This window comes from Nicotiana tabacum, chromosome 19 (genome assembly GCF_000715075.1).
Source record: "Nicotiana tabacum cultivar K326 chromosome 19, ASM71507v2, whole genome shotgun sequence".
Classification (NCBI taxonomy): domain Eukaryota; kingdom Viridiplantae; phylum Streptophyta; class Magnoliopsida; order Solanales; family Solanaceae; genus Nicotiana; species Nicotiana tabacum.
The window spans coordinates 56,105,812-56,132,081 of record NC_134098.1 but is presented as its reverse complement, the minus strand read 5'-3'; positions in this window follow the sequence as shown (position 1 = coordinate 56,132,081).

The window sequence follows — 26,270 nt, the reverse complement described above, 5'->3', positions numbered from 1 at the left end:
GTAGCAATAGATTACAACTCTCAAAGTGATCGAATCCCTACTTGCACGAGTCTAGTCCATAGTACATCTCAGCTAAGATCATGGGGATGATATTTTATGTTTGTCCCTTGATGCCATCCATTAAGGTCCTAGTGACCATGGCTAAGAGAGTATGAATCATTCCTCCTTTCATTGGAAATATCACCAACCCCAACAAGCAGACAACGAACACATAAACCTGGCGGTGCACCCATCCTAAGGAAGTAATGGCTAGTTCATCATGGTGAACACGATATGACTTGCTATGCCCATAACGCTCGTAAAGAAACTCAAAAGAGATGTATGACTTCTTTAGACATAGCAGTTCATCATTCTTCTTAAAACCCAACATTTTTAAGAAACTGCGGGGGGTGCGATTCTCTGGCACTAGTAATCCCGGACTATCCCATGGCAACTTAGCGAAACCTCCTATTTCTTCTAAGAGATGAGTCATTTCTATATTGCCAAATTGGAATACAGCTCATTTCTCATCCCATAATATAGTAGCGTCCTTGATCAGCTCCCTATTTGGTCGAATATTCATCAAAGATGGCAGGTCACCAAGTACTCTCCTCACAAGGTGCAAGGTCTTTCCACCAGTCAAGTAGCAAAGGTGGGATATTCTGGACTATACCGAACCTGGAGATTTCGTGCTTCATTTTCTAGAAACAAACAAAGGTTAGCCCTTTCCCCTTCCAGATTTGACTACTTACGCAATAATGATTAACATGTTGGCACATTTTCAAGTAATTCATATAATGTTATAGTGTCCATTGGGATTATGGAAATCATGTCGGTCTTTGGACAAGATTCATCTTAGCGGGTTGTTACGTTAACAACGCTTCAACCCGTACAAGGTTTAGCATGATGCATGTATATTTAAAATTGGAGTAGGGTTTCTAAATGGGGTCTAGATTGGTACTCCCAAGTGGAAAACTTGACAGGGAAAGGCACGGGACCATCGACTGCACCGCTGATTGTCTAGTCTACCGCAAATTAGCCTTTCCAATTTAAAAAGGGATGATTTCAGGAAAGCGCGGACACTCATGAAGTGCCGTTATGTTGATAATTGGTACGAGTGGAGTATGATGCGGAGCATGATTTATGAAGAAATAATAACACGTTGCCAAGTATTTGCATGATAAAAGTACGTAAAATCAGTAAATAAAATGGCAATAGTGAACATGAAAAAAAAGAAAGAAAAGAAAAGATAAAAGAGAGAAGTCAGTTTAGCTCATGAAAATGTACGAGAACGTAATGAAGAAGGTAGAGAAATAGGGATGGAAGAGTCATAATATTGCAGTCTTAGACAAGATGAAGGATATGGAGAGAGGTCATACATGTCGTAGAAAATAAAGGAGATGAAGGATATGGAGAGAGGTCAAACATGTCTTAGACAAGATGAAGGATATGGAGGGATGTGCATGTAATAGCAGTTTAAAACAAATAAAAAAAATAAAAGAAAGTAATCCACATAATTCAAGTTAATTATGGTAAAAGCATAAGTATATCCCCATCAGAGTCGCCATGTTGTCACACCCCGATTTCTCGCGAAAGCGGGTTTCGACGTGTGACAACTCTTTTAAATTAGGTATTAAAAGAGAAGAGTCACCACCTAACGATTTTTAAGGTGCGTTAGGGCACCTATTTGCAAATAATTCTATTTCCATGCCCGAGTGGCAAGAGTGATTGTGAGGTATGCCCGAGTGGCACGAGTGACTGTGAGGGTTGCCCGAGGGGTTGTATATGAGTGATGTTTTGCCCGAGGGTCTGTTTATGATTTCATCATTTTTTTGTTCACCTTTGCATTGAGCCTTTGTTTGAAAAATTGTTGGAAAAATATCTTTAAATGATTTTTACTGGAACCGGGTTTACGAGATGACTTGAATCAAACACTGATTTTTTAAAGCATGTTATACTTTACTGAGTTTTCATGATATGAATGTTATATGCTTTATTGCTCGTCACTACTTCTCAGTATTTATTTATTGTTGTTACTTACTGAGTTGGTGTACTCACATTACTCCCTGCACCTTGTGTGCAGATCCAGGTGTAGCTGAACACGGTAGCGGTTGTTGATTGTTTTCTGGTTATAGATTTTCTCGGAGATTGCAAGGTAGCTGTTGGCGATCGCATCCCCTACTCTTCTCCCTCTTATCTTCCTCTAGTTGTATTTAGCTATTTTCCAGGCTGAGTTAGCCTTGATATTGTTAGACAGATTGAAGTAGATGCTCATGACTAGTGACACCCCGATGTCGGGCTTTTCCTTCCGCACTTTTATTTTGATTTGAACTCCTTTAAGAAGGTTTTTATGTTAAATAACATTGAAATTATCTTTGAAATGAAAACATCGGTTTGTTTTGGAAATGAGTCGGCTTGCCTAGTTCCACGATAGGCGCCATCACGACAGGGGTTAGTTTGGGTCGTGACACTCCTAGTCCTAAGCATACTGCCAATGGTCCATCAAATGTCCTTCTGTATAATGTTTCATCTTCAGCCAATGTGAATCGAGCAGCTCTGGTTCGTAGGTCCCTCGACTCTTTAGTGTCCGATGGGAGCTTTCCGTTCTTCAAATATTCAATATATTTATTCCTTCAATCCCAGGTTAAGCTTGTAGAGTTTATCTCGGCGTGACCTTCCCCGATTACGGATCTCCAGAGTTTAACGACAGTCCTCGAGCTGATCTCATCTTCCTCGACCGATGACCCTAAACTTGCAAGTGCATTGGCCTCACTGTTTTGTTCTCGAGGTACATGATGTAAAGTCCAATCCTTTGAAATGGTGCAACGTTACCTGCAGCTTGTCCAAATACCTTTGTATTTTATCCTCTCGAACTTCAAAGGTTTTGTTTACTTGGTTCACCACCAGTAAAGAGTCACACTTGGCTTCAATGACTTCTGCTCCTAATCTTTTAGCAAGATCGAGACCTGCAATCATGGCCTCATACTCGGCCTCATTGTTAGTCAACCTAGAAGTTTAGATAGATTGCCTAATAGTGCTACCTGTGGGCGGCTTCAAAACACTGCCTAGCCTGGACCCCTTCACATTCGAAGCATCATCTGTGAAAAGGGTCCATACCCCCGATGATGTAACCGATTATAACAAGAGTTCCTTTTTGACTTCGGGTTCGAGGGTTGGCGTGAAATCGGCCATGAAGTCCGCTAAAATTTGAGACTTGATGGTCGTCCGGGGTTGATATTCGATATTGTACCCACTGAGTTCGACGGCCCATTTGGCTAATCGGCCCGATAGTTCGGGTTTATGCAAAATATTACAAAGTGGGTAAGTGGTTAATACGCATATGGGGTGACATTGAAAGTATGGTCTTAACTTTCTAGAGGCGCTTATCAGTGCAAGTGCCAATTTCTCCAAATGTGGATATCTAGTTTCTGCTTCTCCTAAGGTTCGACTTACATAATAAACGGGAAATTGCGTACCTTGCTCTTCCCGAGCTATGATACCACTTACCGTAATTTTTGATACTTTCAAGTACAAGTAAAGTTTTTCATCTGCCTTTGGAGTGTGAAGCAGTGGTGGGCTTGATAGGTATCGCTTCAATTTCTCTAATTCTTGTTGGCATTTCGGGGTCTAGGTGAAATCGTTCTTCTTTTTAAGAAGATAGAAATATCTGTGGCTTCGATCCGATGACCTCGAAATGAATTGGCCTAAGGCAGCTATCGGTCCAGTTAGCCTCTGCACGACTTTTACACTGTCCACGACGGTGATGTCTTCGATGGCCTTGATTTTTTCGGTGTTGATCTCGATTCCCCGATTCGATCCCATGAAGCCAAGGAACTTGCCCGAACCGACCTCGAAAGCATATTTCTCGGGGTTGAGTTTCATATTGTATTTCCTTAAAATCTCGAACGTTTCCTGCAAATTAGCTAAATGGTCCTCTGCGCGCAGGGACTTAACTAGCATGTCATTAATATAAACTTCCATTAATTTACCTATTTGTTCTTCGAACATTTTATTTACTAGGCGTTAGTAAGTAGCTCCTGCATTTTTTATCCCGAAGGGCATTATATTATAACAATATATTCCATACTTGGTGATAAATGAAGTCTTTTCTCGGTCCTTCGGGTTCATTTGGATTTAATTGTACCCGGAATAGGCATCGAGAAAAGTAAGGATCTAGTGGCCAGCCATGGCATCGATCATACGATCAATGTTAGGCAGTGGAAAAGAATTTTTGGGGCACACCTTGTTTAAATCCTTATAATCTACACACATTCTAAGTTTGTTTCCTTTTTTAGGGACTACAACTATATTGGCTAACCATTCGGGATATTTCACCTCCCGAATGGACCCTATTTTGAGAAGTTTAGTTACCTCGTCTTTTATGAACGCATGCTTTACCTCAGACTGGGGTCTCCTATTTTGCTTCACCGGTTTGAACCTAGGGTCCAGGCTTAGCTGATGCGTCGTTATCTCCGGTGGGATCCCTGTCATGTCTAAATGGGACCAAGCAAAACAATCTATGTTATCAATAAGAAATTGAATAAGGTTTTTCCTGAGTTCAGGGGTTAATCCCGAACCTGCTTTCCTGAGTTCGGGGGTTAATCCCGTTCCCAGTAATACCTTTCGCTCGGGTAGGTACTCGATTAATATAACCTGTTCCATCTCTTCGACCGTTGATTTGGTGGCGTCAGAATCTTCGGGAACAATAAAAGTTCGAGGGGTCAGAAAATCCTCCTCTTCTTCTTCTATCTCCTGCTTCCCTGATTCGATCGAAGCTGGTGACTGTGATTGCTATTTGACTTCCTGTTTACTTTTGATGCTCGACCTTTTCGAGGTTGATAGTGTCGATACCGGCATTACCTCATCGACCGCAAATATTTCCTTTGCAGCATGTTGCTCCCCGTATACTATTTTTACACCGGCCGACATCAAGAATTTCATCATTTGGTGGAGAGTTGAAGGGACTGCCCTTATATTATGAATCCAAGGCCTTCCGAGTAGGGCATTGTACCTCATATCGCCCTCGATTATGTGGAACTTGGTATCTTGAATGGTTCCAGCCACGTTCACCAGTAGAATAATTTCCCCTTTAGTTGTTTCACTGGCCATATTGAAGCCATTTAAGACCCGAGTTGCGGGCACAATTTGATTTTGTAGGCCGAGCTGCTCCATGACCCTCGATCGGATGATATTCGCCGAGCTAGCTAGATCCACTAAAACACGCTTAACTTGAACTTTATTTAACAAGATAGAGATTACTAGAGCGTCGTTGTGGGGCTGAGAAATGCCTTCTACTTCTTCGTCGTTGAATGATAAAGTGCCTTCGGGCACATAATCTCTGGTTCGTTTTTCCCTAGTGATTGATACCTTAGTGCATTTGAATATGGGTCCTTGTGGGGTGTCGACCCCACCGACGATCATATGAACGATATGTTAGGGTTCCTCATGTTCATTTTTCCTATTGGCATCCCTTTCTCTAAAATAATTCTTGGCTCGATCGCTGAGGAACTCTCAAAGATGGCCCTCATAAAATAGACGGGCTACCTCCTCCCTAAATTGCATGGAATCCCCGGTCTTGTGACCATGCGTTCCATGATACTTGTACTTCAAATCTGGGTTTCTTTGGGAAGGATCAGTTTGTATAGGTCTGGGCCACTTAGTATCTTTGATCCTTCCGATTGTCGATACAATGGCCAATGTATCGATGCTAAAGTTATATTTTGATAACCGAGGTGCCTATGTGGGATCGGTATACTTGTCAAAACCACTTTTGTTCATAAATCCCCAAGAATTCTGTCCTCGATCACTTCTTTGATCGCTCTGGACAGAATTGCGTCCTGAACCATTGTTCCTTCGATATGCGGTATATGGTTGATATTGGTATCTGTTTGATCTTGGCTCCCTGTCGATGTCCCTCTGGTTTTTAATTGTCGACCAGTTTGTATGTACTGAACTGGAAGGGGTTCCTAATTAGTCGTGTCACGTCCCAAACCCGAAGAGCGCACCCGACGCTTAACCGTGTGAACTCGGTTGAGCAAGCCTATTAGATTTCCTTCTACCCAAACTCATTCATGAATAGAGAAAATATACATGTTTTCGTTAATCTACAAATAAAGTGATCATGTCTGTAATACCAATTTCTTACCATCAGTTACTTTATTTTAAAGTCTCAATTCCAAACACATTTTTCATAATCTGAAGTGGAAATAGTAATTCAAGCACAACACACGAGTTTGACTTCCCCGACACCATTATACAACACACACTATGTCTACAGAGCCTCTATAGATAAAGATGAATACAATGATAATACTGGCAAGAAGGCCCCGACTATACCTCAAACAAAATACATAAAGAACAAAAGATACATGACCCCGGGATGAAGTGGGGCTTACCAAGTCATCTGGGAAGAAGGTATGTTGCTATCACTGATCAATTACTCCTTCTATGGAACCACCTGCATCCATTTAAAAGATGCAGTGCCCTCGAAAAAAGGGGCGTTAGTACCGTCAAATAGTACTAGTATGAAAACTAAACACTAATTTAAGAATTCAGAAATACAAGATGAATATGATGAACCAGTGCAGCAACAGAATAATATAAATAACCGTTTAAACCATAGAAAGCTTATTAAAAGCTATCAATAACATTTATAGGATTTAAGATGAGATCCTATGTAACCATCTTCAAACAAAGCGGCCCTGCCGCCTCACCCGATGTATGCAGGTGGAAGTGTACGTACAATACCACAACTCTAATCATGTGGCCCTGCCGCCTCACCCCAATGTATGCGGGTGGATGTATAACCACAGTACCAAGAACTTACACAAAGCGGCTATGCCGCCTCATCCCAATGTATGCAGGTGGAAATGCATCAACGATACCAATACCAACACAAAGCGGTTATGCTGCCTCACCCCAATGTATGCGGGTGGTGGTGCCACAACAATACCAAAACTATATACAAAGCGGTCGTACCACCTCACTCCAATGTAAGCGTGTGGAGGTGTAGTCCCGTAATACCATAATCCCTACACAAAGCGGTCATGCCACCTCACCCCAATATATATACGGGGGGAGGTGTATCACAATCACAATCTCTATACCATAATCCCCACACAAAGCAGTCATGCTGCCTCACCCCAATGTATGCGGGTGGAGGTGTATCACAATCACAATCTCAACACAACTTGGCATAATAACTTTCACATAAATCACAACTAGAAATTATAACATGTGGATACATAATCCATAGTTTGGGACACATCCTCAATTTATAATGCAATATGATAAGAGAATTTGAAACACAAATTGAACATATATCTTCATCACAAAACTTATTGGAATACTCCATTTATAATCAATATCTCAGAACTTACAATGATATTGGGAATTCCAATTCTTAAAGAAGAGTTTAGCCAACATACCTTACTTGAGCTTCCTTACACTCTAAATGTTTTGAAATTCTTAGCAACTTCAATCTATTTTAGAAATATAACAAATTGAACCAAAATTAGGAAGATGATCATGGTTCTAGCTCTTTTGAGCATTTTATCAAACACAAGGTGTGCATAATGTTTCAAGGCCCTTTTATGGAGAATTCCATCATCCCACAACCCAATATTTACCATGCCTAGTTCAACAATCTTCCTACACCCCTTGATATCACATATATGTAAATAAACAACCCTCCTGCCTAGAAATTATCTTGCTAATTATCCAATTCTACACAAAATTCGAAAGTGAGGGTTAGGGTGTAGAATCTTACCTCCAGGATGAAGACCTAGTGAGTTTCCCTTCTTAATCTTCCAAAACTTGGGCAAGAATTGAAGAACAATTATTGAAGAATACCTTCTCACTCTAGGGCGCTCTCTCTCACTCTAAAATATCAGATTATAATTCAAAAATGGCCCAAAGAGTGTATTTAACAAAATAGGGTCGGGTTTTAAAAACCCAAAAATGGATCTCCGGAACGATTCTGCGGTCACATATGCGACCGCATAATGGATATGCGGACCGCATATCGGTCGCATAATTGCAGACAAAAATGATCAAAAATATGTCTGTGTATGCGGTCACTGTGCGGTCCGCATAACTGTTATGCGGTCGTGTAGTCGACTGCATAGCTGCTTCCAGAATGGCCCTCTCCTGCTCACTTCTACGGCCATTATGCGACCCGTAGAGTGATTATGTGGTCACATAATGGACCGCATAAATGCATTTTTCTACCAATGAAACATTATTTTCTTTGCAAATTTTACCGGGCTTTACACTTAAGTACTTTGAAATTTTCCGGGGTGTTACAGGTCATCCTCGACCCTAATCTTCGATTGATATCGATTGTGCACATCTGCCCAAGTTACAGTTGGACACTTAATCAAATTTTGTTTCAATTGTCGTGATGCTATTGAACTATGCTCGTTCAAACCTTCGGTGAAAGCTTGAACGGCCCAATCATCTATGACCGGTGGCAACTCCATGCGTTCTATTTGAAATCGGGATACGAACTCCCTCAGCATTTCATTATCCCTATGTCTTACCTTGAAAAGGTTTGATTTCCTCATTGCAACCTTTATGTCCCCGGCGTGTGCCTTTACGAAAGAATCTGCTAACATGGCAAATGAGTCGATGGAATTTGGTGGCAGGTTGTGATACCAAATCACTGCTCCCTTCTAATGGGTCTCTCCTATTTTTTTCAATAGCCCAGATTAGATTTCATCATCTTCTAATCCGTTACCCTTGATGGCACATGTATATGAAGTAACATGCTCGTTGGGGACGGTGGTCCCATTATATTTGGGTATGTCTTGCATAAGAAACTTCTTTGGAATAGGCTTCGGAGCCGCACTTGGAGGAAACGGCTTTTGTACAAACTTATTCGAATCCATCCCTTTCAAGATTGGTGGTGCCCCCTGTATCTGGTCAACTCGAGAGTTGTATGTCTTCAGTTTTTTATCGTTGGTTATGATTCTCTTCTCCCTCGATTCAATTCTTTTGGCAAGCTCCTCGAGAATTTTCATTACCGTAGGATTAGTCCCCAATTCGTTACCATTTGACCTTTCCGGTACTGGCTCGGTACGGCAAGTAATATTCGGCTCGACCCCATTCGGAGCTCTATGTTGATTTTGTAACTGAGCAATAGCGGCTTGCTGAGCCTGAAGCATCTCGAATATCACTTGGAGACTGACCCCTTCGTCTCCTCTGCCCTGTGTTCCTTGGTCACTAGATCAGCCTTCTCTGCATACGCTCCCCTCGAGACCTGCGCCTAGGTTCGCATTTAGAGCAACGTGCGAACTGACATTGACTGGGTTGGCAACCGGTGCTCCCCCGAAAATAGCCTGTGGCACCTCGACTCCTGGAGCAATCACATTTTTGTTTTCTTCGTGGAATCTGAGACCATTGTCACCGTGTGTGGATGCGTTTTGTGAGTTTGACATGTTTTAACCTGAAAGCAAAGATACTTAACAAGAACAAGCGTAAAATAGTGTGTTTTACCAAAATCATTACTAAACAATCACTATTATCCTTAGCCCCATGGTGGGCGCCAAACTGTTTACCCTCAAAATTGAGTAACAATTAAACTTATATTGTGGTTTTAAGGATATGTGATTTAAACCCGCACCAATTAATAAACAACGAATTAAGTAGATAAATTGGACAGTAAAATAAATCAAACCAGTCTGCAAACAATGCCTCAAGCTTGATTCAAGATAGTCTCGAGGTTAGTGAATAAGAACAACAGAGGATGGAACAAGCAGTGATGAACAGTAAGTAAGACAAAGAAAGTAGCGTATATGTATATTTTTATCAGTGAATCATGATGCCTTACAAATTATTGGAACTTCTTTTTATATAGTATAGGAAATCGTATAAACAGCTAGTTAACCGTTTCTGATTTGGTCCGTTCCGAGATTCACGCCATGATCTTCGACCGGTTACTGATATCTCACCATTCCATTATTATGCTTCCCTCGAAGTCGGTCATACTTGGTCTCGATTGTTGCTGGTCTCGGTCTCAACGTACACTTCGATCTCTAGGCTCAATGTCTTATCTTCGAGCTCAGGTCTGATTTATTATGAGGCTACCCCTGATGCAACTCCCTTGTCTCGATCAAACAGCAAACTCGGGTGACCGTATACAAGATGATTTTGGTCAAAAACTTAGTGGAAATTCAAGCTATTGCTGGAACATAAATTTTTGGTTTAAGTTTTATAAATTTTTGAACGAATTCTACTATAAATCTCATGCAACACCATAATGAAGGATTTGTTATAAAATAAAAGCAACTTCGTAAAATATGAACAAGACATGTTGTTATGAAATAAAAGCAATTTAGTAAAACATGAACAAGAAATAGAGATAGAGAGAAGGAAAAGATTTTCTTCTTCAATTGTGTGTATTTTCTTATCTATTACAAGGCCTTTATATAGGCATGAAAAGTAAAGAAAAATATGTCATTGAATATGTCATTAAGCATAGAAATATGTCATTGAATATGTCATTAAGCATTTGAGAAGATCATGGAGGAAGAGTAGACATCCACCATAATTTGATTTTTTTTATAACAGAATTCACTTTATAGAAAGTGAGCATATTTATCCATATTTTGTACATATTCAATCAAGAAAAACAATCCTAGTGAAGGAAAAAGAGTACAAATGTTTAGAAATCCGCCTTTTGGTTGCCTCGTTAAAAACCTTGCAATTAAAACCCAGTGGGGCAAAACCTTGTAAAGGAAAAAGAGTACAACGCGTATTAACTCCCCCTGATGAGAGCATCAATTCACATCCTTGAGCCTTCGCATCCCAATCTTGTACACTAGTTTCTTGAAGTTTGACGTCGGTAGAGATTTGGTGAACAGATTAGCCATATTATCACTCAAACGGATCTGTTGCACATTGATATCACCATTCTTTTGAAGATCATGTGTGAAAAATAACTTTGGTGAAATATGCTTTGTTCTATCTCCTTTTATGAATCGTCCCTTCAATTGAGCTATGCATGATGCATTGTCTTAATACAAAATTATGGGTAGTTTGTCACACTTCAAACCATATTTGTCTCGAATAAGGTGTATTATAGACCTCAACCATACACATTCTTAACTTGCTTTATGAATAGCAATTATCTCAGCATGATTAGATAAAGTAGCCACGATTGATTGCTTAGTCGATTGCCAAGATATGGCAGTGCCTCCATATGTAAACACATAGCCTGTTTGAGATCGATCCTTATGTGGGTCACATAAATACCCAGTATCGGCATAACCAACTAGATCGGGACTACAATCATTGCCATAAAATAATCTCATATCGGTAGTCCCTTTTAGATACCGCAATATGTGTTTGATTCCATTCCAATGTCTCCTTGTAGGAGCAGAGCTATATCTTGTTAAGACATTAACTGAAAAAGTTATGTCAGACCTTGTAATGTTAGAAAGATATATTAGTGCACCAATTGCACTAAGATATGGTACTTCGGGACCAATAAGCTCTTCATTATTTTCATGAGGTCAGAAGGTACTCACTCAGGCGATTATACCACATGCGCCCTGATTGTTTCAATCCGTATAAGGATTTTTGAAGCTTTATTTAATAAATTTCTTGGAAACCTTAATATGCTTCAGAACAATTTAAATCCTTCAATGATTTCCATTATACGCATATCACGTTTTTCTTGTATTGCCAGATTAAAACCTGAAATGGCGACATCCACCACAGGAGAACATGTCTCTATATAATCAATGCCAGGATATTTATAAATTTTCTTGTGACACAAATCGTCTTTATGTTTATCGACTTGATTTTTTTTTCCGCACAAGAACGCATTTATACCTCCACTGGCTTTATACTTTCAGGTATTGAGACTATCCGTCCAACTTCATATTTTTCAGGTGAAATCAATTTTCATTGCGTATTTTTCATTTGGCCAATCATTTATCTGTCCAAATTTCATGATAGATTTGAGCTCAAGATCCTCGTCAATATTAATAATATTGAGCGCTACATTATATTAACAATATCGTCGACGATTATTTTATATCGGTTCTACTATTACTCAATAAAGACATAACTTATTGAGATCTCTTTATCTTATTATTTTCAGGTACCTGAGCCTTTCCCATGAGGTCTTATGAAGTATTATGTCGTGGTGCTCTTCTAGAGCACTTGCCTCCTTATTATGACCATCTTGAACATTTGCTCTCTCCTTTTTCAAGGAGTTTTATCTTTGGAACTGATTAGTCTATTATGCTTTATGCATGCCATAGACTCTATTCATTATGAACTTTATTTTATTTGGAGCATTAGCAGCTGAATATGATATTTAACTTTGGGTCAGCAAATATGTCTGGCAATATTTTACAAATGAATTATCCCTTGAACTTCAAGTTCACATTTTCTCATACGAGGATCTAGATGTACTCAAAATAATTCATTACATGCGTTACTTTTTCAGCTGCCCATTTTTCCCCTATTGTTGGGATCACCGACACATATCTCTAGCCTTATTTGGGGATCTATATTTGTACATTGTGGTGGAACAATTAAATCATATAGAACATTCATATTTCTAGATGGAAATTATTTGGTTCCTGACCCTGAATCGATTGTGATAGGGAGAACTTATCTTAATTTGGCTAGATGTGTACAAGTGCTATTGTATATTAAATAATACATCACATACCAAATTTTATTTTGGCAATTTTGTTCTCATAACTAATGGTTTAGCTATAATTGGAGGCATACAATTTCTGCTAAACTAACTTGGATTTAAACCAGCATTATCAAGATAAATAATCATAATTTATATTTTGGAATTGTGCTCTAATAATTTGAGCAATCAATCTTGCAAAAGCCAAACTACAAGTTGATAACAAATGCACATGTGACCAAAGAATAGATGCATCTATTAAAATCATATAATAGTAAACGGTCGATATGGCAGGTGACTGGGCCCATATATTTATCACCTTTTATTAGTTCCAAAAATCAAAGGATTCAATCCCAACTTTAACTGATATATCGTGAGAATAAGCAGCACAAGAGAATTCTTGAAGAATCTTATATTTCTTCAATATATGTCAATGTAATTCTCAATTAATTTTTCGCATTATAATTGAACCGAGATAGTCAACCGCTCATGCCAACTAATATTTATTTTAGTAAACTTATAGTTTACTTGTGACATATGACTCCATCATCATGCTTATATTTGTGTAGTACAAATAGAAAGAAAATCGAGTAATCTTTCATATTTATCCGTTATGATTATAGAAATATGAAAATATTCAATATTCCTTTCATTTATAGTCTCAGTATGCCAACCACTTTGACCTATACATTTGAAACTCAAAAAGTTTCTTTTGAGACTTTACAATATCAATGTCGTGAATACTTTTATTCATCCGGGTAGTAACAAATTAATTTTTTCGGAGCTCTTAATAACTTTTGTACTACAAGATCTTTTGTCACACCATTCATATAGTAAATATCTCCTTAATGGAGAAAATTATATCATAATAAATTGTCATTGTCAAAATTATCATAAGCAAAGTCATTTTTTGCTTTAATTTTGCCTTTAATAACCTACTATAAGGCACAACAAAATAGTTTTTGGCGTATCACATGTACGCGACCAATGACATATTCATGTAACCACGCAATAATATTTATTCTCTTTATTTCACTCAAACCTCCCTCAGAGGTGAGTTGTGTGGTATTCATCCAATCATGCATTGCATGTCTTTATTCATTACTTTTATCACATATTACAACATTCACCTTTAGGAATGGGTCTGCATTCTCAATGCTTATCACAAGTCACATTCTCTTCAATGAATGTATCATAATCGGCGGCGTGCTTTATTATTTTGCATACCAATTTGATGGTAAACATTGCCTTCACATTTTAAAAAACTATTACTATTATTATTATTATTATTGTGAAGGCAATATTTACCTCTTGAGTTAAACTATTCATAATGTCATTTGGATATAATTCTCAACAATAGTTTACTCTTCATAATGTCATTTAGATATAATTCTCAACAATAGACTTTCATTTACTCAAATCAGCTAAGTAATTAGTGTCAAACAGATATATGAAAATACAAAATAATATTGAAAATTTACATGTGGTCTTTGCTGCAATAAGCTTACTTCAAGATGAAAGTGATATGACTAGAACATTAAAGAAAAATAATGTATCAAATAGAATAATATAGTACTACTAGTTACCAAGCACTTTTATGGAAACTAAGTATTATGCTCTCTAGAAAAACAAAGAGATATAGCAGAACCTTTAATTGAAAACATCATTGACAATATTTTTAACATTAATGAAAAAGTTAATACTGGAATGACTCTACTATCTTGTTGCCTCCCACATCAATTATAAAATAGGAGCAGTTATGTATTTTAAATCACAAGAAACTAAACCCCATTTTTTTTATTTAATGAAGTGTACTAAGAATATCGTGTACAAATAATGAAAAATTGGGTTGCATAGATACAAACTCACTCAATTTTTCAATATACAAGAATTAAAAGTTTTGATCGGCCAATGCTAATTCAAAATATTTTTCCATTTGGATCGTATATTTATTTATCAATAATGTATGCTAGTTGTGCTATTAAGATTACCGGAGAGAAACTTACCTCACATTACCTTTTCAAAAGTCAGAATGGTGCATGATTAAGATTACCTTTTATAGGAAAACGTTCGGTTAAGGGAAACTTTACATAAGGTTCTTGCTTTTTTTAACTAAGGAACCAAAGTTCCTCAAATGACTTTGCAAAAGCTATAGTAGCTCCCCAATTTCTTGTACTTCTTTTGGTCTTTGGTTTAGTACGTAACTCTTGGTTGCATCATTATATACTTCTGATTCTTATAATAAGATCTATATAACCAGGATACGAGATGAAAGAGATCAGACCACACTTACAACAAATATTAGAAACTCGTTCATTGAAATGGATATTGATAATGCAACAAAATAAAATAAGTAAAACATGGAGTAGTAATTAGTTTACATTTAAGTATTTTTCTTTATAAAGTAAAACACTTAAGAATATGAATGGATTTGTAAGAAGAAAATACTTAGCATTGAAAACTTTCATAACAAATAAAGAACCTATGAGAAAAACGAATAAGAAAATGAATTAATTAAAAAGGATTAGAAAACGTATCTTAGCATTAGCATTATATGCCTTATCACAGTGTACTGGTCTCCTCAATCTTATTGTTACTTCAGTTATGTTTGATACCATTCTTTGAAATTGCTAAATGAGAAAGAAAAGCTTATCTCTTCAAGATGAATATTAGGCACGACGGGAACATGCCTTTTATGATGTAGGACAATTTTGTAGATGTAAGTAATTCAATTGATTAAGGCATCGTGCTGATAACGTGTTATAAAATAAAAGCAACTTAGTAAAACATGAACAAAACATGTTGTTATGAAATAAAAGCAATTTAGTAAAACATGAACAAGAAATGGAGATAGAGAGAAGGAAGAGATTTTCTTCTTCAATTGTGTGTATTTTCTTATCTATTACAGGGCTTTTATATAGGCATAAAAAGTGAAGAAAAATATGTCATTGAATATGTCATTAAGCATTTGAGAAGATCATGGAGGAAGAGTAGACATCCACCATAATTTGATTTTTCTTATAACAGGATTAAATTTCTTAGGGACAGAAATTAATCTATATTAATAGCAAATTTATGGTCCCCACAAATTTATTTTTTTCTAATAAATACAGAGTTGCACTAGTCGATCAATTTGAACTATTGAAATGGATTTATCTTTTACTCCAATGTAAAACATGAATGGCTATGTTGCGGTACTCTTTTACGTTTGGCAATCTTCTTTCAAATTGAGGAGGCTGAGAATAATGATAAGTCGGACAAATTATATTCCACATATCTCGTTATAGGATTTGGGTTTTTGTTCAAAGTTGCAATGATTTGAAAAATAGAAATAACTTAGGGTGTATCTGCTATGGAATAAAATATTTTTCTGGAGAATATATAAAATGTTTTTCAAATTTTTAGAGTTTGATTCATCAAATATTTTTTTCTTGGAAGTTGAGCGCCGGTCGCGCTCCTCGGTTTTGGGGCGTGACATGCTCCCACTTCCACTCTGGGATCTCTAATCTCTGAAGCAAGCCTCCCGGTCTCTAATGTTCATACTTAAATTGCTGGCATTTGCGACACCGAGCTACAAACCCAACTATATCCTTCTTCATCCACCTCCACCAATAGTCACATCCCTAGCATCACCTCTCCGAACCCTGTCCTGAAGAACGAGTAAGTGGGCGTCATCATACTGACGCTCCCTGATATGGTCATAAAGAGAAGACCTGGAGACCACGCAAGCCAATACCCGACTCGGCTCCGAAATATCTAATCTGACAAGCTGGCCCACTAAGGCCTGAACATTCAATGCCAAAGGTCTCTATGCTACTGGAAGATATGCTAAACTCCCCAAACTCTACCCGACAACTCAAAGCATCGACCACCACATTGACCTTCCCCGGATGGTACAGAATAGTGATATCATATTCTTTAAGAAGCTCCAACCATCTCCGCTGACGCAAATTAAGATCCTTCTGCTTAAACAGATGTTGCAGACTCCGGTGATCAGTATAAATCTCACAATGAACCCCATACAAATAATGATGCCAAATCTTTAAGGTGTGAACAATGGCTGCTAACTCAAGATCATGCACCAGATAATTCATCTCATGGGTCTTCAACTGACGCGAGGCATAGGCAATCACCCTACCCTCCTACATCAAAATACAACCAATGCCTATCCTCGAGGCATCATAACACACGGTCTAAGAACCTGAAGTTGATGGTAAAACTAACACTGGAGCTGTGGTCAAAGCAGTCTTGAGCTTCTGAAAGCTCTTCTCACACTCGTCCGACCACCTGAATAGAGCACCCTTTTGGGTCAATTTGGTCAAGGACGAAGCAATAGATGAAAATTCCTCCATAAAGAGACGGTAGTAACCTGCCAAATCGAGAAAGCTCCGAATCTCTGTAGCTGAGGACGGTCTAGGCCAACTCTGCACCGCTTTTATCTTCTTTGGATCCACCTGAATACCCTCATTGGACACCATGTGTCCCAAGAATACTAATGAACTGAGCCAAAACTCATACTTGGAGAACTTTGCATAAAGCTTCTCGTCCCTCAATATTTGTAATACAATCCTCAAATGCTGAGCGTGCTCCTCCTGGCTACGAGAGTACACAAGGATGTCATCAATGAATACAACAACGAATGAGTCCAAATAGGGCTGGAATACACTATTCATCAAATGCATAAATGTTTTTGGGGCATTGGTTAGCCCAAAAGACATCACCAAGAACTCATAATGGCCATAACGGGTCCTGAAAGCTGTCTTAAGAATATCCGAATCCCGAATCTTCAGCTGGTGATAACCGGACCTCAAATCAATCTTGGAGAACACCCTCGCTCCATGAAACTGGTCAAATAAATCATCAATACGAGGCAAAGGATACTTGTTCTTGATTGTGACCTTGTTCAACTACCTGTAATCAATGCACATTCTCATGGAACCATCTTTCTTCTTCACAAATAGAACCGGTGCACCCCAAGGTAACACACTATGATGAATAAACCCCTTATCAAGGAGTTCCTGAAGCCGTTCTTTCAATTCCTTCAACTTCACCAGTGCCATACGATACAATGGAATAAAATGGGTTAAGTGCCCGACACCAAATCAATACCAAAGTCAATATCCCTATCAGGCGGCATGCCCGGTAGGTCTGCAGGAAATACATCCGAAAAATCACGTACCACCGGAATAGAATCAATGGCAGGAGTCTCTGTAGTAACATCCCTCATGAAAGCCAAATAGGATAGACAACCCTTCTCAACCATACGCTAAGCCTTCAAATATGAAATCACCCTACTAGGTACATAATCTATAGAACCGCTCCACTCAACCCTCAGAAATCCCGGCATTGCCAACGTCACAGTCTTAGCGTGACAATCTAGAACAACATGACATGGAGATAACTAATCCATACCCAATATCACATCAAAGTCAACCATACTGAGCATCAAAAGGTCCACTTAGGTCTCCATACCCCCAATAGTCACCACACCTGACCGATATACGCGGTCCACAACAATAGTATTGCCCATGAGAGTAGATACATGAACAGATGAAACTAAAGACTCACGGGGCATATCCAGAAAATGGGCAAAATACGAGGAAACATATGAATATGTGGAACAGGGTCAAATAATATGGAGGCATCTCTGTGACAAACTGAGACAATACTTGTAATCATAGCATCTGAAGCAATAGCATCTGGTCTGGCAGGGAAGGTATAGAAATGGGCCGGGCCACCCCATGATCTACCTCCCCCTCTAGGGCGACCCCTAGCTGACTGACTTCCACCCCGAGCTGATTGGGTGGGTGGTGAAGTAACTGGTGCTGAAGTCAAAGGCCGACTCCTCTGCTGAGATAAACCACCTCCATGACGACGAGGACATTGCCTCTATATATGGCCAAACTCCCCACACTCAAAACAACTCCCTGGTGCTGGTAGCGGGAACTGAAGGGAGCCCCGAGCATTGGGATGACTAGCAGAAGGACCCGGCATAGACGAACCCTGAACTGGTGGAGCACGGGATGAACTCTGCGCTGGAAGGGCACCAAGAGATGAATGACCCTGTTGATAATGGTGAGAACCATGTCCAGATGATGCACCACGGTGAAATGGCCGAGCTGACTGAGACTGTCTGAAATGACGACCTCTACCGTGCTGGAACTGACCCCCAAAAGGAGCACCACTAGATCCACCCTGCCCACGAGGCCTCTTGGCATCCCTCTCAACCCTCTCCTGACCACGAACCATCTCAATCTACCGAGCAATGTCGACAACATCATCAAACATAGCTCCAGACACCATCTCTCTAGTCATAAGTAACTGTAGCTGAAAAGTGTGACCATCAGTAAACCTCATGATCCTCTCCCTGTCCTTGGGAAGCAACTAGATAACATGACGGGCCAACTCCGAGAATCATCTCATACTACGTCATAGACATATCACCCTGGAGAAGCCTCTCAAACTTTCTGCGTAGCTCCTCTCTGCGGGATCGAGGCACGAACTTCTCCAAAAAGACCACGGAGAACTGCTGCCAAGTAAGGGGTGCTGCGCCAATAGGCCTACGCCTCTCATAAGTCTCCCACCATCTGAGTGCAGCCCCGAAAAATTGAAAAGTAGTGAATGAGACCCCACAAGTCTCTAGAATACCAGTTGTGCGGAGTATCCTCTGACACCTGTCCAAGAAGTCCTTAGCAACCTCTCTCTCTGTGCCACTGAACGGTGGTGGCTGGAGTCTCCCAAACCTCTCCAACCTACGTTGATCATCCTCAGGCATAGCAGGAACCACATAATCCTGTGCAACTGTATCCTATTGGGTTGGTGGTGCCCCCGGTGTCTGGAGTCCCTAAACAACCTGCTCGGGTGTGCGAGCGATGAGAGTCTGAGTGCCTGTGCCTCCCCCCGCCTGAGAAGTAGTTACGGCCGTCGAGATAGAGACCGCATGAGCAAGGCCGGTACACGCTGTTAGAATCTGAGCTAGGGACTCCTGAAGGCCTGGAATCACAATAGGCATAGGTGGTGCCTGAGCTAGTGCATCAACAACTGGAACCTGGTCCTGATCTGGGACAACCGATGGATTTGCAGGTACTGCCCCAACTGTTGTACGGACTACACCTCTGCCCCTACCATGGCCTCTACCGTGGCCTCGGCCTCTCGTGACCCTGGCTGGTAGTACTGGTGGCTGGCCACCCTGTCCGGTAGCGCGGGTCCTCACCATCTGTGAGAGAATGAAACAATAGAAGTTTAGTTACTAGAATCAACAGATTCGCACGACAAGAATTCAAGCATGTGGAGTTTCCTAAAGATTCTACAGCCTCTCGAAGATAAGCCGAATTATTTTCCAAACAACTGATATTTTCATTTCAAAGAGAATTTGAAGGCTATTTAGCGTAATAACCTTCGTAAAGGAGTTCAAATCAAAACAAAAGTGCGGAAAGAAAAGTCCGACATCGGGGTGTCACTAGTCATGAGCCTCAACTACAATCTGTCTAACAATATCAAGACTAACTCAGCATGGAAAATAACTATATATAACTAAAGGAAGATAAGAGGGAGAATAGCACGGCTGCGATCACCAGACAGCTACCTTGCTATCCCCGAGAAAATCTGCAACCGGAATAGTCAACGGCCGCTATCGTGTCCAGCTACACTTAGATATGTAAACAAGGTGCAGGGAGTAACGTGAGTACGCCAACTCAGTAAGTAATAACAATAAATAAAGGCTGAGCAGTAGTGACGAGCAATAAGCATATAAAGTTCATATCATGAAATTTCAGTAAAATACAACATGCTTTAAAAATCAGTGTTTGAATCAAATCATCTCGTTTAAACCCAGTTCCAGTAAAAATCATTTAAAGATATTTTTCAACAGTTTCAAACAGAGGCTCAATGCAAAGGTGAGCAAAAATGATGAAATCATAAGCAGCCCCTCGGGCAACATCACTCGTATACAGCCCCTCGGGCAAACCTCACAATCACTCATGCCTCTCGAGCATACCTCACAATCACTCATGCCTCCCAGTCACTCAGCACTCGTCACTCGGCACTCGCACTCAGTAGGTACCTGCGCTCACTGGGGGTGTGTACAGACTCCAGAGGGGCTCCTTCAGCCCAAGCGCTATATCAAGCCAAATCGTGGCATATATCACTCAGGCCCTCGGCCTATATCAAACATGCTGCGGCGTGCAGCCCGATCCCAAAAATATCCTCACAAATTAGGCCCTCAGCCTCACTAAGTCATAAACCTCTCAAGCCACTCAGGCATTTCAGTAAAAACATGGTACTCAGCCCATAATAACATTTATATGCATCAAAATAGAGTAAGAAAAACTGAGTTATGCAGTAAACATGTATAACCATGACTTAGTATAGATTTTAAATCAAACAAAATGATAGGATAGTAAGAAAAGGCCCCTAAGGGTCCAAACAGCACTGGCACAAGGCCCAAACATGGCATTCGGCCTAATTTATAGAAACTCTTTCTAAAACATATAAGTATCATATAATTTCAACAAAATATGCAACTTTATAGTTTCTACGGGATGGACCAAGTCACAAATCCCCAACAGTGCACGCCCACACGCCCGTCACCTCAAAATAGTAGAATGATACAAAATCTGGGGTTTCATATCCTCAGGACTAGATTTACAATCTTTACTTACCTCAAACCGATCAAATCTCTACCTCGCGATATTCTTGCCCTTCTACTCGACCTCCAAATGCTCTGAATCTATTCACCATCAGTACAATACCATCAATATATGCTAATGGAATGAATTCCACAAGAAAAACTATCAAATTAGCCCAAAACCCGAAATTGGCTCAACCCGGGCCCCGGGCCCACATCTCGAAATCCGATAAACTTTACAAAACTAGGAAGCTCATCCACTCGCGAGTCCATACATATGAAATTTATCAAAATCCGACATCGTTTGGTCCCTCAAATCCTTAAATTAAAATTTCTAAAATTCCAAGCCCTAACCCCTCACTTTCACTAATTACATGATAATACAATGGGAAGTTACCATAAACACGAGTATTAGGGCTCAAGTAACTTACCTCAATTTAAACCCCCTTGATTACCTCTTCAAATCAATCCCAAAAGCTCTAAAACCGAATAAAAATGCTGGAAATGAACCAACAATTCGCGAAGTGTTCTATTTATGATTTCTACCCCGAATTTCGGACCTGCAGGCTTTTTTTCTGCGCCTGCGGGACCGCACATGAGGTAAAGGCACCGCATCCGCGAACTCCACTTAATTACTCAGCTTCCGCACCTGCGGGCTCGCAGGTGCGGCCAAATCCTTCGCGCCTATGCTACAGCCTTGGCCTCACAGTTTTCCGCATTTGCGCAGCAAATTCTCACGCCTGCGAAAGCGCACCTGCGCGCTCACACTTCGCTTCTGCTGAAACTGACCAACCTCCTTTTCTTCGCATCTGTGCACCTTCCCTCAACGGCTGCGACCTCGCACCTGCGACTCCCTCTTCCGCAGGTGCAGAAATATCAGTAGGAGCAGCTTCATCTGCATTTTCTAACTTCGACAAATCCGTTAACCTCCCGGAATCACCCCAAGACCCTCGGGACCTCAACCAAAAATACCAACAAGTCATATATCAATATATAAACTTAGTCAAACTTTTGAATCACTCAAAATAACATCAAAACACCAAATTACCCTCGAATTCAAGCCTAAGAACTTCTAAACTTCCAAATTAGACAACCGATGTCGAAACCAATCAACCATGTCCGAATGACCTCAAATTGTGCACACACGTCACAATTGACACTACGAACCTATTCCAACTTCTGGGATTCCATTCTGACCCAGATATCAAATTTTTCACTACTGACCAAAAATTGCCAAATTTTCAATTTCACCAATTCAAGCCTAATTCTACCACGGACCTCCAAATTATATTCCGGATGCGCTCCTAAGTCCAAAATCACCTAACGGAGCTAATGGAACCATCAAAATTCAAATATGAGGTCGTTTAGACATAGGTCAACATCCGGTTAATTTTTTCAACTTAAGCTTCTACTTTAGAGACTAAGTGTCTCAAACCACTCCGAAACCACTCAGGACTCGAACCAACTAACCCATTACAACAAAATGCATCTAAATAACACATAAAGAAGCAGAAATGGGGGAAACATGGCTATAACTCTTGAAACGACCGGCCGAGTCGTTACAAAAATAGCAAGGCCGATACCCTTGCAAATTTGGGGTCATCAGTAGAAGACAACGATATTAGCTCGGGGGCTGTCGTACAACTTTCAAGGTCAGTAATCGAAGAAGGCCACGCCAAAATCAACTCCACAAGTCTGACCTACGATTGGAGGAACAAATATATCGAGTACCTAAAGAACGGGAAGCTTCCATCAGATCCTAAGGAATTGAGGACTCTACGTATGAAAGCCACACGATTCACATTAGCCGAAGATGGAACACTATATAAAGGATGTTCGATGGAACACTATATAGAAGGATGTTCGATGGACCACTGGCAATATGTTTAGGACCAGGAGATACCGACTACGTCCTACAAGAAATCCACGAGGGCACTTGCAAAAATCATTACGGTGCCGAATCATTGATTCACAAAGTCATCAGAGCAGGATACTATTGGGCCGATATAGAAAAGGATACAAAAGAGTTTGTTCGAAAGTGCGACAAATGTCAAAGCTATGCACCGATGATTCACCAACCCGAAGAACAACTCCACTCAGTCTTATCCCCATGGCCATTCATGAAATAGGGAATGTATATCGTCGGCCCTCTACCATCGGCCCCAAGTAACGCTAAATTTATTTTGTTTGTGACTGACTATTTTTCTAAGTGGGTTGAAGCACAGGCTTTCGAGAAAATTAGAGAGAAAGAAGTCATAGACTTCATCTGGGACCATTTTTCTAAGTGGGTTGAAGCACAGGCTTTCGAGAAAATTAGAGAGAAAGAAGTCATAGACTTCATCTGGGACCATATTATATGCCGATTAGGGATGCCTACCGAGATCGTATGCGACAATGGAAAGCAATTCGTCGACAGCAAAGTGACAAAGTTTCTCGAAGATCACAAAATAAAAATGATCCTGTCGACGCCATATCATCCTAGTGGGAACGGACAGGCCGAATCGACAAAAAAGACAATCATTCAAAATCTAAAGAAAAGATTGAACGACGCTAAGGGAAAATGGAGAGAAATATTGCCCGAAGTCCTTTGGGCATATGGAACAACGTCAAAATCCAGTACGGGGGCAACACCGTTCTCTTAGTATATGGCACCGAAGCTCTGATCCCGGTTGAAGTTGGGGAACCTAGCGTCAAGTTTAGATATGCAATGGAAGAGTCAAATCACGAGGCTTTGAATACAAGCCTCGAATTGCTTAGATAAAAAACGGGAAGCCGCCCTCATTCGAATGGCCGCACAGAAACAGCGGATCGAAAGGTACTACAATCGAAGAGCTAATCTTCGACACTTTAAAATCGGAGACTTGGTTCTGAGGAAGGTCACCCTCAATACTCGAGACCCAAACGAAGGAAAACTTGGCCCGAACTGGGAGGGACCGTATCAGGTCCTCGATATCATTAGAAAGTGATCCTACAAACTTGGCACGATGAACGACGAATAATTACCAAACAATTGGAACATATCACTCCTCAAACGATATTATTGCTAAGGTACGATCTTCTCCATTTTCGTTTATATTTTATACTAACCATTTGCAGGTGTTTAATCGAAGACACCAAAGGATTCTTCAAACACAAAGTCCTTAGGTCTGAAAGCACGCATTGCAATCTTCTTCCCTTAGACCGGTTTTTGTCCCAAATGGGTTTTTCCAGTGAGGTTTTTAACGAGTCAACCATTGTTCGTGCTAACTTAGAGCAATTCAACAGTATTTGAGGCTCCTTTACAATCAACCTCGAATACTGGGGGCATCACCCTCTGATAGTTACAAGGAAAATACTTCGTGTCGATAGGGTCTCGATAGGTAAAGGACCAAATGGTCAAATGAACTGTGTCCATGTAGATTACTTGAGCCCTAATGGCAAAACATGTACGTATGTATAATCTATTGAAAGAAGTAGTTTTCCTTACAAGATGTTCCATGCCTTTGAGAAATTTATACTTTACAATTTCATACTTATCATCGATTGTGGAAACTGGCTTAAGGGCCGATCACAACTGAAGTTCAAATAATTTACCCTATACTCGGGAACTGCCATCCAAATAATCGACATGATCGAATTACTAAACCTCAAAATCGTAAGACCTTAAAAAGGCAATCCTCCATTTTATAGGCAACGACCACCCCACTCGGGGACTGACACTTCGAACGAGTTCGAAGTATAGCAGGGAAATAAGCCTAAGGGAAAAATCCCAAACTAAAGGCTACAGCCAAATTAACACGGTTCAGAGATGTTCTGAATTCCGTTATAAAATAGGTCTTCAAATATTCTCATAAACCGGTTAAAAAAGGCAACCCTCGGCTGAATTACTAAGGGTCTCGATAATATCGACCCTCGAAAAACCCTAAGGGGTAGCGAATTGTTCAAACTCTCGGACAATTTTGTGCTAAGGCATAACAAAGCAAAGGATTTCGATAACACCAATCCTCGAAAAACCTAATGGGTACAAATTTATCTCGTGCTAAGGCATGACAAATTTTTATGATTAATTTTTCAAGCCGAAAAAGGGAAAAAGCCATTCTTTTGAGGTCATATAGGCCTAATTCAAGAGCCTAAGGGCCATTTTATTTTTTGAGTTTGAGAAATCGTCCTTACTGAACTAAAACCTAAGGGTCACTCTACTTCGAGTTCGAGCAAGTATTCACTCGATTTTAAAGACTACACTGGTCCGACTTCGGTCTAGTTGCCTAAAGTCCCAAACTTGTGAGCATAATCTCCATAAGGCATAAAGGCATGAATGAAATAGAATTTTCACGAGGCAGGAAATAGAATAAAGACAAGTCAAAGAGAAAAAAGATCTTTTATCTATACGAAAATATTTACAAGGACCGATCAAGGTCCCGCACAAAAAATCAAAAAAGAAAAAGCCTAAGATTCCTATTTTTCCTCAGGGGCAGCTTCTTCTCCATTGAGGTCCTCCCCATTCTCGGACCCGCTCTTGCTGCCATCATCATCATCAGAAGAGGCCAGCGCTCTAGCATCATCTTCATGCTCTTTAGCCTTTATTATCTCATCGGTAAGATTGAACCCTCGAGCATGGATCTCCTCGAGGGTTTCCCTCCAAGATTGGCATTTGGCGAGTTCAACAATCCAATGTGCTCGAGTTTGAGAGGTCTCAGCTGCCTCTCTCGCTTGGACTTAAGCGGCTTCAGCATCGGCCCGGTAGATGGCCACGATCTCCTCTGCCTCGGCCGTTGCATTTTTGGCTTCAGATTTGGCCTAGGGTTATTTGATATTGATGGATCTCCCAATTGCAATCTTTTTTTACCTGCTTAAGGTATCCCTCAGTTATCGAGCATATATACCTCGACATTGGCTCGCATCGACCAAGAATCGACGAGGCTTTATCGGTCTTGAAATCGGAGTTTAGCACGCACCCCCAGGAATGCATTCCTCAAGACGGGGTTCCACCGACATTTTCCCGCCGGCCGGTTAAGAAGATGAAGCAGCTCTTTT